This window comes from Taudactylus pleione, unplaced genomic scaffold (assembly GCF_031769625.1).
Source record: "Taudactylus pleione unplaced genomic scaffold, aTauple2 ptg000366l, whole genome shotgun sequence".
Classification (NCBI taxonomy): domain Eukaryota; kingdom Metazoa; phylum Chordata; class Amphibia; order Anura; family Myobatrachidae; genus Taudactylus; species Taudactylus pleione.
Window position 1 is genome coordinate 1,477,126 of NW_028284767.1, and position 12,402 is coordinate 1,489,527.

Below are 12,402 nucleotides of genomic sequence, written 5' to 3' on the forward strand. Positions count from 1 at the left end.
GCTGTATGTTACTGATAATGATTTAATTTACTCTTAAGAAACCTTCGTCATCATTTGCATATGCAACAGGGAAGTTCCTAAAATAATAAGTTAAACATTTTAACTTCCTGGACACATAAATTAAAATTAAATAAAGATCATAGTAGCACTAATATTTTGTGAAATAATTCCAAAAATCAAAAAACACACACAAACATGAGTACACAATCACACACATACACTGCTGATGTGCACTCCCTTCTGCCCTTACTAAGAAATATATAATTAGAAATCTGGCTATCTGCACTGTGTTCTGTATTTAGGCTTTCTGTCCACTTAAGCTGAGTACACACTTGAACAATTCTCACCCAATCCGACCTCTGACCTATCAGTTGGTCCGACATTGGCAGAATGTGTAGGCTCACACAATCTCTGGTTTCATCCAATCCTGGTCGTCTGGTCGTTTCAACAGATTTTTAAACCTGCTGAAAAATTAGGAGACAAGATCGACAATCACCCTAACCAGTATAGAAATTTATATGCTCCTAAGACTAGTTTGTCCACTTTGTCTCCCGATTCATCCCTGAAGCAGCACGGCCTTATGTATGTGAGTGGCAGCAGGTCTGCTAAATATTGGAAGTGTGTGTATGGCAGAGCCGTATCTAGACTTTTTGGTGCCCTGTGACAGAGAGAACATTGGCGCCCCCCATTTTTTAAATAGGGACATAAGAAAAAGGACCATTGCCCTATGGGGAAGGGCCAGGGAAGAGATAGGGGAGGCCAGGAAATGCTGGGGATAAAAGAAGAGGAAGCTACAAGTGAGAATGATAATAAATTTACAACCCAAACAGCGCCCCTTGCCTGTGATGTCGCACTACCCTGGTTACGGCCCTGGTGTACAGTGACACAACTCTTTCAGCAGATGCAATTGGAGATCTGCAGCAAAATTGGACAGTAGGATTGTGTCAAAGGTCTGTTCAGGAGTTGAACCCCCAGAGGATTGGACAAGTGTGTACCCAGCTTACTGTAAGCTATTCACACCCTAAATAGATGTCAAAATGAAGGGAAAGGTGATTGATGGTTCAATATACAGTATATAATGTGTGACTAAGTTGTAATACTGGGTATATTTATAATTAGTGCAGCCAGAATATTGTAAAAAGACTGTATTTAAAAAAATAATAATTAATTAAGCTTGATCAAGCATATGACATACAGTATAACACAATTCTATAACCCATATGACGTAATAGAACATATAACACACAGTGGTGCTTAGTGGTGTTTAGAAGGGAAACACACAAATCCAATAATATACTAGTGCTGCTTCCCCCCGTAGGACCCCATGTGCCGTTTTCTGAGTCAGATGTAAATAGAAATGCGTATGAATCTTGCAGATACCTGCTCACTGTGCATGCAGATAGATCCATCTGCTCACAGAGCACTTTTTCAGTGAAATAGGATTCAGAAGACACTGTGCAATACTTAAATGTAGGGAATGCCAGCTCACACCATAGAACAGTGTTTCCCATCTCCAGTCCAAAGGGACATCTAATAGTGCATGTTTTTCAGATCTCCTAGTAGGTGCACGGCACCCTGTGAAACCACGGCACACTTGCAGCGGTGATGCAGGAAAATGGTCCAATCCTAAATCAAATGATTTGGGCTGGCATATTTGTTGGCTGGGTTGTATGCTGACTGTTGCCTGAGAAAGGGAGTGTATTGTAATTTACAAAAGCTGAACTTAGTGTGTACCTGTTCATCCTCATCTGTCCTCCCCTCCCCTCCATTCTCCTCTGCGCAGCTTTCTACACACAGAATCCCGGGAGACCTCAATGTAAGTAGGGTCCCCCATCTTCCATTACCCACACATGCTTCCATCCTACCTATGTTTGCCCCAATCTCTTTGTCTCTGCTCTCCCTCTGTGGGGGTATTCAATTAGCAGCACTTAAGTAGCGCTTTGAATGCGGCGGAGCTATCCAATTAGCCCCGAAGTGCCGCCCAATGCTGGCACTTATCATGGATATTTTTCGGGACCTGACGTGTCCCGAAAAATAATCCACGATAAGTGCCGTTTTTTCACCACCTAAATTGGTGAAAACACGTAGGTCTGTGAGCTTATCATGGGTCCTATGTGTTTTTGGGAGAACTATCCTATTATTTTGACCAAAATAATAGGATAATGTGAAAAGAAACATTAGCAAAAAAGGGATAATCTGCGAAAAATCCCCGTTTTTCACTGATCGCAGCTATCCATTAGCGCCCGAAAAATCTTCGTGGCTAATTGGATACCCCCCTGTATGTCTGTCATCATCTTTGCATTAGTCTCCAAGCTGTACAGTATGTGCTCCTTTCTCTCTGTTTCCCAATGTGTGCCTCTCTGATCCTCCTTTGTGTGTATGTCTCCTATTGTCCTCCATCCTATCTGTGCAACCTCCTTTTTGTTCTATCTGGTCCTTTAATCAACTGTCCACTTCCAACACCTTACCCCTCTAGTCTTCCTCTTGTTTCAATTTTATGGTTTTCTTACCTGCTCTCCTGCTAGATGTGATAGGCAAAACCATTGCTGGTGGCTGTGAATCAAAAACTACATGGACAAGCAGAAGTTCAGTTTTGTCCACCACCAAATAACTGAACCTAAGAATGACAGCTGAGCACAATTTTTTTATTTAAATAATTTTTGTGAGTTTTGGTCTAGGGGTGCCTTAAAAAATGCCAAGGTAACATATTAATATAATATTTTCATGAATCATGATGCAAACAAATGACACACAGTTATAGTAAAGAGGGCCCTTCCCAAACAAGTAAGTAAATGTGTCTTAGCCCAAGAGGTGTAGGGTACACTTAATTATTTATGTATAACATGGTGTACAATTGATTCATAAGGTAGCAGAATAGCAATTGTACATGTTTGTACTGTATTCTGGCTCCAGGCACCTGATAATTACTGGTACAGAGCTAGTACCTAGCTCAGAGCTGGTAATACTTCTACACAAAGAGTTATTTCCCATATTAAGGAAGTTGATAATTACAGGTACAGCACAATTTCCTGGCTCCAGGCAGTTGGTGATTACAGTCACTGTGCAAGTTTCTGGCTCTAGGCAAGTAATTTGTTTATAGCTCTGGTAGAGTACCCTACAAAGTGTGATACACCTCAGGGCACATAATAACCTTTCCCATATCAGTGAGATAACCACAATTTGTGAGAGTTTACGCTCTAGATTCATTTGGTCACCTTCCTCCTAGCCAGGGCTTGTGTTATATGTAACATTGCATGTACATAACATGTAAGTAGATTATTGAGCCAACCTAATCCTTGATCAGCTTTATATAATGTCCCTGTCCCTCAAGCATTCATTAGTGTCCCCGATGATCCAGATGCAAAGTTTTGGCATTCAACGTGAAGGATTTTGATGGTCTTATTGAATGTGTAAGCACCATTTTCCCCATTATTTTCTGGGCTGATTTTTTTTTCTTTAACATGGGGACTGTGTACCTATCCTAGACGATTCTTTCCTGACTGAATGTATAGACCTGGGTATGATGAGACCACGACAGACAGCCTGAAAGCAAATTCGAATGATTAGATGATTTCTGGTTTTTGCAATACTGCCTCTCAGTGCATTGTACAGGCCTTGGAGCAATTAGTCTCGCATTCTCTGCATGCCAGATTATAGGTGAGATCTTCGCTACATTGTGCTTGCTCTGCTGGGCCATTCTGGCACTATGCATAGTTCCCGGGCACAAATAATATTGGAGTGATGCCCATTGGCATTTGCACATAGGGTCTGAGGTGCGCCAATGCACTCACAAATGCAGGAGGCCATTTATATGCTTGTCAGAAAAATTAAAGGTGCTGTCAGCAATCTGGTGAGCTGACAGTGCCTCCAAACATACCGGTATAAGCCCCATCACTTCATGCCTAAATTATCCCAGCTCCCGTAGGATCTAAGGATGCAGCATTGCAATGATTTGCACATGTACTCTGTAAAATGCATGTCCTGATGCACTACTGTGTGGTATAAATAAGGTAATTGAGATAACTGGGTTTGTAGCATGGAGATATGATAATATAGTAGGGGATTGGGGGAACATGATGAGAAAGTGGATTGATGACGTGAAAATCATCCTAGAGACACCCCTCAGCAGTGTCCTTCACTAGATTTCCCTGGGAGCACACCCTATGTGCTGTGCAAGCCAATGGTAAGGACAACATGCCCATCACTATGACTGCACAATCTAAGCCTTAGGCTGTCAATTTGTGATTGCTCTGCCTACTGTGACAGACTGTGCTTGCTGCTGTGACTGACTGCCATTGCCAGTTACATTATCCTCTTTCACCATTGTTTTGGCAGCTTTTTGCCAGCCTACAGTGCATCCGGAAAGTATTCACAACGCTTCACTTTTTCCACATTTTGATATGTTACAGCATTATTCCAAAATGGAATAAATAAATTTTTGTCCTCAAAATTCTACACACAATACCCCATAATAACAATGTGTAAAAAGTTTTTTTGAGATTTTTGCAAATTGAATAAACCCCCCCCCCCACCATGCAGGTGGTGTTAATACTTATCCCTGGCAAGGAAGAAGCTCCAGACATTGGGGCTGACTCTGAGGTGGCCGCAGCTGCTTTCATGTCTGCACCTTTTGCTGGTCGCATGTTTGTGACTTTATGCAAATGCAAAGCCCTTCCCTGGTGTACACCTGTGCGTACAAATGTGCATGGACTGAGACAACCACTGTCAGCATCTGTAGAAGCTGAAATACCGATTGGTGCATCTTTGGACACCTATGGCAGGCGCAGTTTCTCCGTCTGAGCCTCCTATGTGAGTGCCAATAAGGTGGACCAACTCCGTGCATCTGCTAAGCCACCTCTCAAGTAGGTTTAATACATCTGTAAGGGTTAAAGACCATACTTTATTACAATATATATATATATATATATATATATGGAAGAAGGTTAAAAAGACATGAGTCTGATAGTGTAATACTATTTAATAAAGTGGCAACCGGTGCTCAAAATAAATGTGCAGTACCAAAACGAAAAACTTTAAAGCTTATCTGGATTCCAAAGCACAGGGTTCACACTGGATGGGACGGACACAGGATGTCATCAGCTGGTTCACCTTAAAAAGAGCTCATTCAAGCCCATGGGGGGGAGGAATGATATAGTGTAGTATTTCCTAGCAGTTGTGTTAGCCCTGTGACCCGGTGGACGTCACTTCCGGTCTGATGTCATTGTTGAAACCGGAAGTAGTACGCCGGACGCCGGGGACATGGGCAGCACGCTGCTGGACCTGTGCACCTGCTGTAAGTATAAATATATGTAATGTTTTAATGTTTGTTGTGTGTCCTGATGACGGGGGTCTGACCCTGAAACGTTGCAAAGTAAAACACTGGATTTTGTCTGACTAACCTTGTCTGGGAGTGCCGCTTTTTTTGTGTTTATAGATATTGGAGGGGTACACCACCCCAGGGTGAGCACCCCAACAAGTACTTAGCAAGCTCAAAATTAAAGTGAGTGCTGGTAATTTGTACCATATATATATATATATATATATTTATATATATATACGATACACAGAGGCGGCACTCGGGAGACTTCTCAAGAAATATAACAGCTCTCTTTAATGCTGATACATCGACGTTTCGGGACAATACGTCCCTTCCTCAGGATGCAAAAGACAGAATAACATACATAGACGAACAACAAGATTAAATAGCTTACCGTTCTGGACGCGCGTTGCTCCGTTTGCTCGTCACGCCGGGGCTCAGACCGGAACTAGGTCAGCAAGACTCGCCGGAAACTTCCTGCGTGTCACGTGGCCACGTGGTCACCGCCGGCGCGGGAGATGACGGAGGTAGCAAGCTGCCCAACGGTTGTCATAGTGATACAATATACACACTATAAAAACATATAAACATAAGTGAAAATAAACCATGATATAAAATACACAACTTAATTTAAACTCAATTATCACAAAAAATAGTGCTATACTCATATCCATGACAAACAATGGGTGTATATGAAGACTGTTAATAAACAGATAAAGAATGCACTGAAGCATGTGTTTAAATGTGATACTATACGTGCTAGAAGTATGAAATACTACAAACAGTGAACATACTGCCGGCTACATATTCTTTATTCTAAATCCCTCAACCTAAAAAGTCACAAAGGAACTAAGTCTATGTGAATAATGCTCATAATAAAGATTAATGAATAAATGTCTAATAACAAAATAATTAAATCTGTAACGGACAAATATATGCTAAAAGGAAGCAATAAGGACCCCTACCACAAAACATATTATGCTCTTCATACTGCGGACCATGTGTTAAAACGCGATTCTATTGTGTTGACAAATTATAATGTCTCACTAATATACAATTCATGTTAAGAATCAAGTTAATAAACAACAAGAAAATGAGAACCATAAAGACCTATATGTCTACAAAAAACAATTTAGAACCAATGATTCATTGAGCCCACGTGGAGCCAATGTGTCCAACCTGTGGATCCAAGAAGACTCAAGTTGCAGAAGCCTTTTGGCTCTATTGCCTCCCCTCACTGAAACTGGCACCTGATCAATAATTTTATATTGAACTGTTGCCATGCCATGTCGCATCAGGGCGAAATGTCTAGCAACTGGCTGCTCACTCGAGCCCGAAGCAAGGGCAGCTCGAACAGTGGCCCGGTGCTGCGCCATCCTCTCCTTAAACTGCCGTTCCGTCTTGCCCACGTAGTGTAAGCCACATGGGCAAGACAGAATATACACCACGAACTGGGAATTACAAGATAATGGCCAATTAATGCTAACTTTCTTCCCTGAATAGGGATGTGATACAAAATTACCTACTTGCAGAAAACTGCAAGTAGTACATCCAAGGCATTTAAAACAGCCTTTTTTACGGCTAAGAAAATTCTTTCCTTGGGACTTGAATGATGTTATATCAGATTTAGTAACAATATCTTTAATGTTGCGACTGCGTGTATAGCTGGGCATTATCTTAGTATTATGTAACAGAGATATTTCTGGGTCAGAAGTGACCAAAGGCCATAGTTGCTTGACTTCTGTTGCTATGCATTTGCTTTTGACATTAAATTGATTGATCCAGGGCACCTTATGTTTAAGACCCTTTTTTACCCTCGGTTGTAATAGATCTTCTCTATTTAAAGAGAGGGCTTTAGTTTGTGCTCTCTGCAAAACTTTTCTCGGGTAACCTCTGTCAAGAAATTTGTTAGTCATGATCTCTAGTTGTCTGATTGTTTCCTCCCTATCACTGGTGATTCTGCATACTCTGATATATTGGGAATATGGTAAACCATATACGGTGTTGCGTGGATGAAAGTTGTCAAACCGTAGAAGATTATTTCTATCAGTGGGTTTAACGTATAGGGAGGATTGAATCCGTCCATTCACGATTTTGATGTTAATATCGAGAAAATGAATCTCAGTGTTACTAGAGTGAGATGTGAACTTAATGGGACTCGATGATGCATTTTGGCGATCTATGATGCCCCATAGTATATTAACATCTCCGCGCCAGAAAATGAATAAGTCGTCTATGTATCGATAGTATAGATACATGCATTGAGAAATATCGATATCATCAAAAAACAAGCTCTTCTCAACTTCCCACATGTATGCGTTGGCAAAGGACGGGGCTGCAGCAGAACCCATGGCGCATCCCGTCCTTTGCCTGTAGAAAGCACCATCGAATAAGAAATAATTATAATTCAAAGTAAATTCCAAAAGAAACAAAAAAAAATTATATATATAAATGGTAAAATATATATGCATGTAGTCACAGTTCATGAGGTGAGATGTATATATGTGTCATGTATTTATAATAGAGTATTGTAATTCATAATATATATATATTGTATATACATATCGGTGTATGTGATACTTTTTTCTCTGTAATGAGGATGTGCCCCAGTGTGTGGGATGTACATGTACTGAAGAAGAAGAGGCAGAGTGATATGGCTGGGAGTGGCTAGGTTCCTGTCAGGGAAAGAAGGCCCGGGACAGAGAGGGGTATAAAAGATGCTACGAGCATTCTTCCGGTTCCGGCTGTATGGGATGAGGTGACTCCTTGCTGTGCTCCGCTCCGTTCCCGGACCTATCTAAAATTTACAAGGCTTTTATTTAGCCTCCAAGCTGAGGACTCGGCCCCCTACTTACCCCCTGGCAGCTGTTGAGAAATTATCTCATACTGGCAGCTCCCGCTAAGCAGACGCCGCTTTGCTCGGAGAAACGCCACGTGGACACTGTCATGGCGCCAGGCACCAGCTCAGCTCCTACCTCTTCGGCTGCAAAGAAATCAGCATCTACGCAAGACCTTCCCTCTGCCTCCAAGGTATGTCGCTCCCTTGACTCCCCTGTCACATATGGGGACATAGTGGAAGCCATTAAATCTACCATGAGGCCCCTGTTGACGCAGGCAGTTACAGAAATTACATCACAACTGCAGCTTCTTACGGAAAGGGTTACTGTAAATAAAAACAGAACAGGCGCTCTCTGCCATGACATGGCTGATGTACAGGTAGCAGTGCAGCACTTAAAGAGAGAAAATTACCAGCTATGGAACAAACTTGACGATATGGAAAACCGCTCACAAAGGAATAATTTAAGACTAGTAGGCCTTCCTGAAAGTTTTAAAGGCCCTGAATTATCAAAGTTTGTAATCACCACTTTGCCCTCTCTGCTAGGCATAGAAACGAAGTGCGCAGATTTGGTGGTTGAACGGGTCCACAGGATAGGCCCGCCACACAAAGCTTCAGATACAAGGCCAAGAGTAGTCATTTTCAAATGTCTCAATTACTTACATAAAATGGCATTTTGGACTGCCTCCAGGAGAAAGCAATCCATTATCTGGGAAGGAAGAAAACTATACCTTTTTCAGGACTCTTCGGTCGAGCTCACAAGAGCCCGCAAGGCATTTTCCCCAATTTGTTATCGCCTTGTTAAAGAGAAGAAGAAATTGCGCTCTTGTATCCGGCCAGGCTCCGTCTATTTGAAGGCGACACATTTAAGGACTTTACCTGCCCAGATGACGCCTTTGCATACCTACAGGAAGAATCACAGGCAAATACCTGTGATATATCTGATACCCCTCCTGGCCCCTCTTGAAGATTCCTGAGATGATTCATTTTATTTCTTTCTCCTTAGTCACTACATAGATTCGAAATGTACTGGCTCCATCTTATGACTTAATGTACAGACTTATTGTTATACTAGTTCTTAAGTCCTGCGTCAGGTCCTAGATCGGTACCTCCTCATTCATCTCAGGTCGTATCACATTTGGTTGTTTATTTTTACTACTGTACATGTTGCATATCTTTGTACAATTCAATTATTTCTCTTTATTGTTGTCTGTATTTCGCAATATGATATTGTGATTATAGAATTAATAGATATCACAAAAATAAGTTACATTTATTTAATATTATCCACATAGTAAAAAGCTGCTGTGATAAGTTATACGATTTAATCTGATTTATTCTGCTATTAATAGGGTCCTTAGCATTACTTAAACCATTACTTCTATTTTTTATATGATTGGTTACCGGGATTCGGTAGCGGAGCAATGGCCGCCGGATTAATCTGCTTTATTAATCAATATGTTATTTAGATTTGATTATACGGAAGTTACTTGCTTACTTTATTTTTTGTCTGTTTTCCCCTGTCTTGTTTGTCTACATTCCTCACCCTCTTACCCTTCCCCTCTTTCCTGATCTCGGCGTCGCTCCTACCCCCTCTCAAGTCAGCGCATCTTTATATTCTAATTTACAAATGTTCTATATGATGTGAAAATCGGGTCTTGGAACATTGGTGGAATCAATTCCCCTGTCAAGAGAAGGAAAGTTCTTATATATTTATCGAAATTAAAACTAGTTTATCTCCAGGAGACGCATTTGATTTCTTCAGAAACTGCTAAATTACACCTTGGGATGGACTTTATCAGCTCCAGCACCTTTCACATCCAAAGCGCGTGGAATGGTTATTTTAACTAAATCCTCATTGAATGCTAAGACTGATAATGTTCTCATAGATCCCAATGGTAGATATGTTATAGCGAAAATTTTATGTTACAATACACCATTTATTATCTGCAATATATATGCCCTGAACTCATATTCCAAGCACTTCTTCCAACAACTGTTAGCTAAACTTACTTTATATAGTAATGAATCACTCCAGGTATGTAATGATTTTAACCTAATCTCGTGCTCTCAACTAGATAGATCTAAGGCTAACACAGGTAGTCAGTCTCTCCCAAGATTAGGCATTCCCCTTTTTTCTAAACGACTCAAATTGATTGACATTTGGCGAGCACTTCACCCCATAGATTCTGAATTCACTTGTTTATCTGCGGCCCACCATACTCTCTCCAGAATTGACTACTTATTATTCTCTAATTCTATATTTCCCAGGATAACAGAAACTTCTATTGAACCAATTGTAATTTCAGACCACGCAGTTGTCTGGGCTATAATGAGGGTCTCTACGGAGAAGGGTCCGGTCAGGTCTTGGAGATTTCCCTTATAGTTGGCTAATTCATTGAATTTTAAAAATAGATTGGAATCAGTGTGGGATGAGTTTTCCATCAACAATTTGGCTTGTGCTAAAGCCAACCCCCCCTTTTTTGGGGAAACAGCTAAAGCAGTCCTCAGAGGGGCTATTATCTCATATACGGCTGAGCTAAATAAAGAGTATTCCACCTCATATCTCATTGTTCAAGAATCACTTACTTCAGGCTAATGACTTTTCAAATCTAACCCTTCCATAGAGAATTCAAATAAATATAAGACAGCAAAGATTCTTTTTGATGAATTTTTGAACTCAATGGGAGAAAAATATCTGTTTAATGTTAACTATCGCTTCCATAGATTTGGAAACAAAACAGGCCGACTTCTCACAAATTTACTGACTAGCTCCCATCCGCCTATGACAGTCCAACCTTTGAGAACACAGAAGGGTTCAGTCACTACATCTAATATTCAAATCACTGAAACAATGCGCAGTTTTTATGAGACTTTGTACTCCAACCAAGATCATTCACTTTCCCCAGACATATGGAACCCCCATATCCAAGCCACTAATTGGAATAATGTTTCTATTCCTCAAATTCCTCACGACATGCTGCACACCCTTACGGATCCCATTACATTAGAGGAGGTAAACAACACCATCAAAAATCTTAAACCGTCCAAAGCACCTGGCCCAGATGGTTTGGGGGGAGACTTTTATAGACTCCTTTCTCTGAAAGTCTCACAAACTTTAGTAGATGTATTTAATCACATCATAACTACAAAAGCTATACCGTTATATTTTAATTCGGCCACGATAAAGATCCTCCCCAAACCAGACAGAGACCTCTCACTACCCAGTTCCTATAGACCGATCTCCCTGCTCAACTCAGACAATAAGGTATTGACCAAGATTTTAGCAGAAAGATTGAAACCTATTTTACCAAATATAAGTCATAAAGATCAGACAGGCTTCATACAAGGGAGACACTCAGTGCTAAATGTTAGGAGAGTTTTCTCGGCAATACAACATCTACAAAATAATCCATCCCCTACTCCAAACCTAATCCTTTCCCTTGACGCAGAAAAGACGTTTGACCTTGTTTGTTGGTCACACCTTTTCAACACACTGCAACAATTTGGCTTCTCTACTCTCTTTATAAATACTATTCGGACCCTTTATAATAATTCTAACTCTCAAATCTCCTGTAACGGAATCCTCTCAACCTCTTTTCCTATTATGAAAGGCACACGCCAAGGCTGCCCCTTATCACCCCTATTATTTTGCTATAGCAATAGAACCCCTGGCCATTGCATTACATACTTCCCTTTGTTTTGTGATATCTTAGTGGCTGACGTTGACCTTAAAGTGGCACTTTTTGCCGATGATATGCTCCTCTTAATTTCTAACCCAATACAAACGGTCCCTGAAATTATTGATATTATCTCTTCTTTCAGTTCCATTTCGGGATATAAGGTCAACGTGGACAAGTCTGAAATATTACCAATCTCGGGGAATTTACTGGAAATTTCTTCCTTAACCTCTCTACAGGAATTCAAATTAGCTCCTTCAAAAATCAAATACCTGGGGATTAGTATTACTTCCTCTCTGTCAGACCTTTATACTCCTAATTATACCCCAATTATTACCAAAATTAATACTTTATTGGATAATTGGAAACTTCTGCCTTTATCGGTGTTCGGACGGGTTGCTGTCATAAAAAGTGTAATATTCCCGAAGATTTTTTATGTGATGCAAATGCTCCCTATCTCTCTCCTGAAAAAAGACATTAAAACTTTAAATAAACTAATGTCTAAATTCATATGGCAAGGCCGAAGATCTCGTATTCCCATGCCTAGCTTAAAATTACCACGCTCAGGT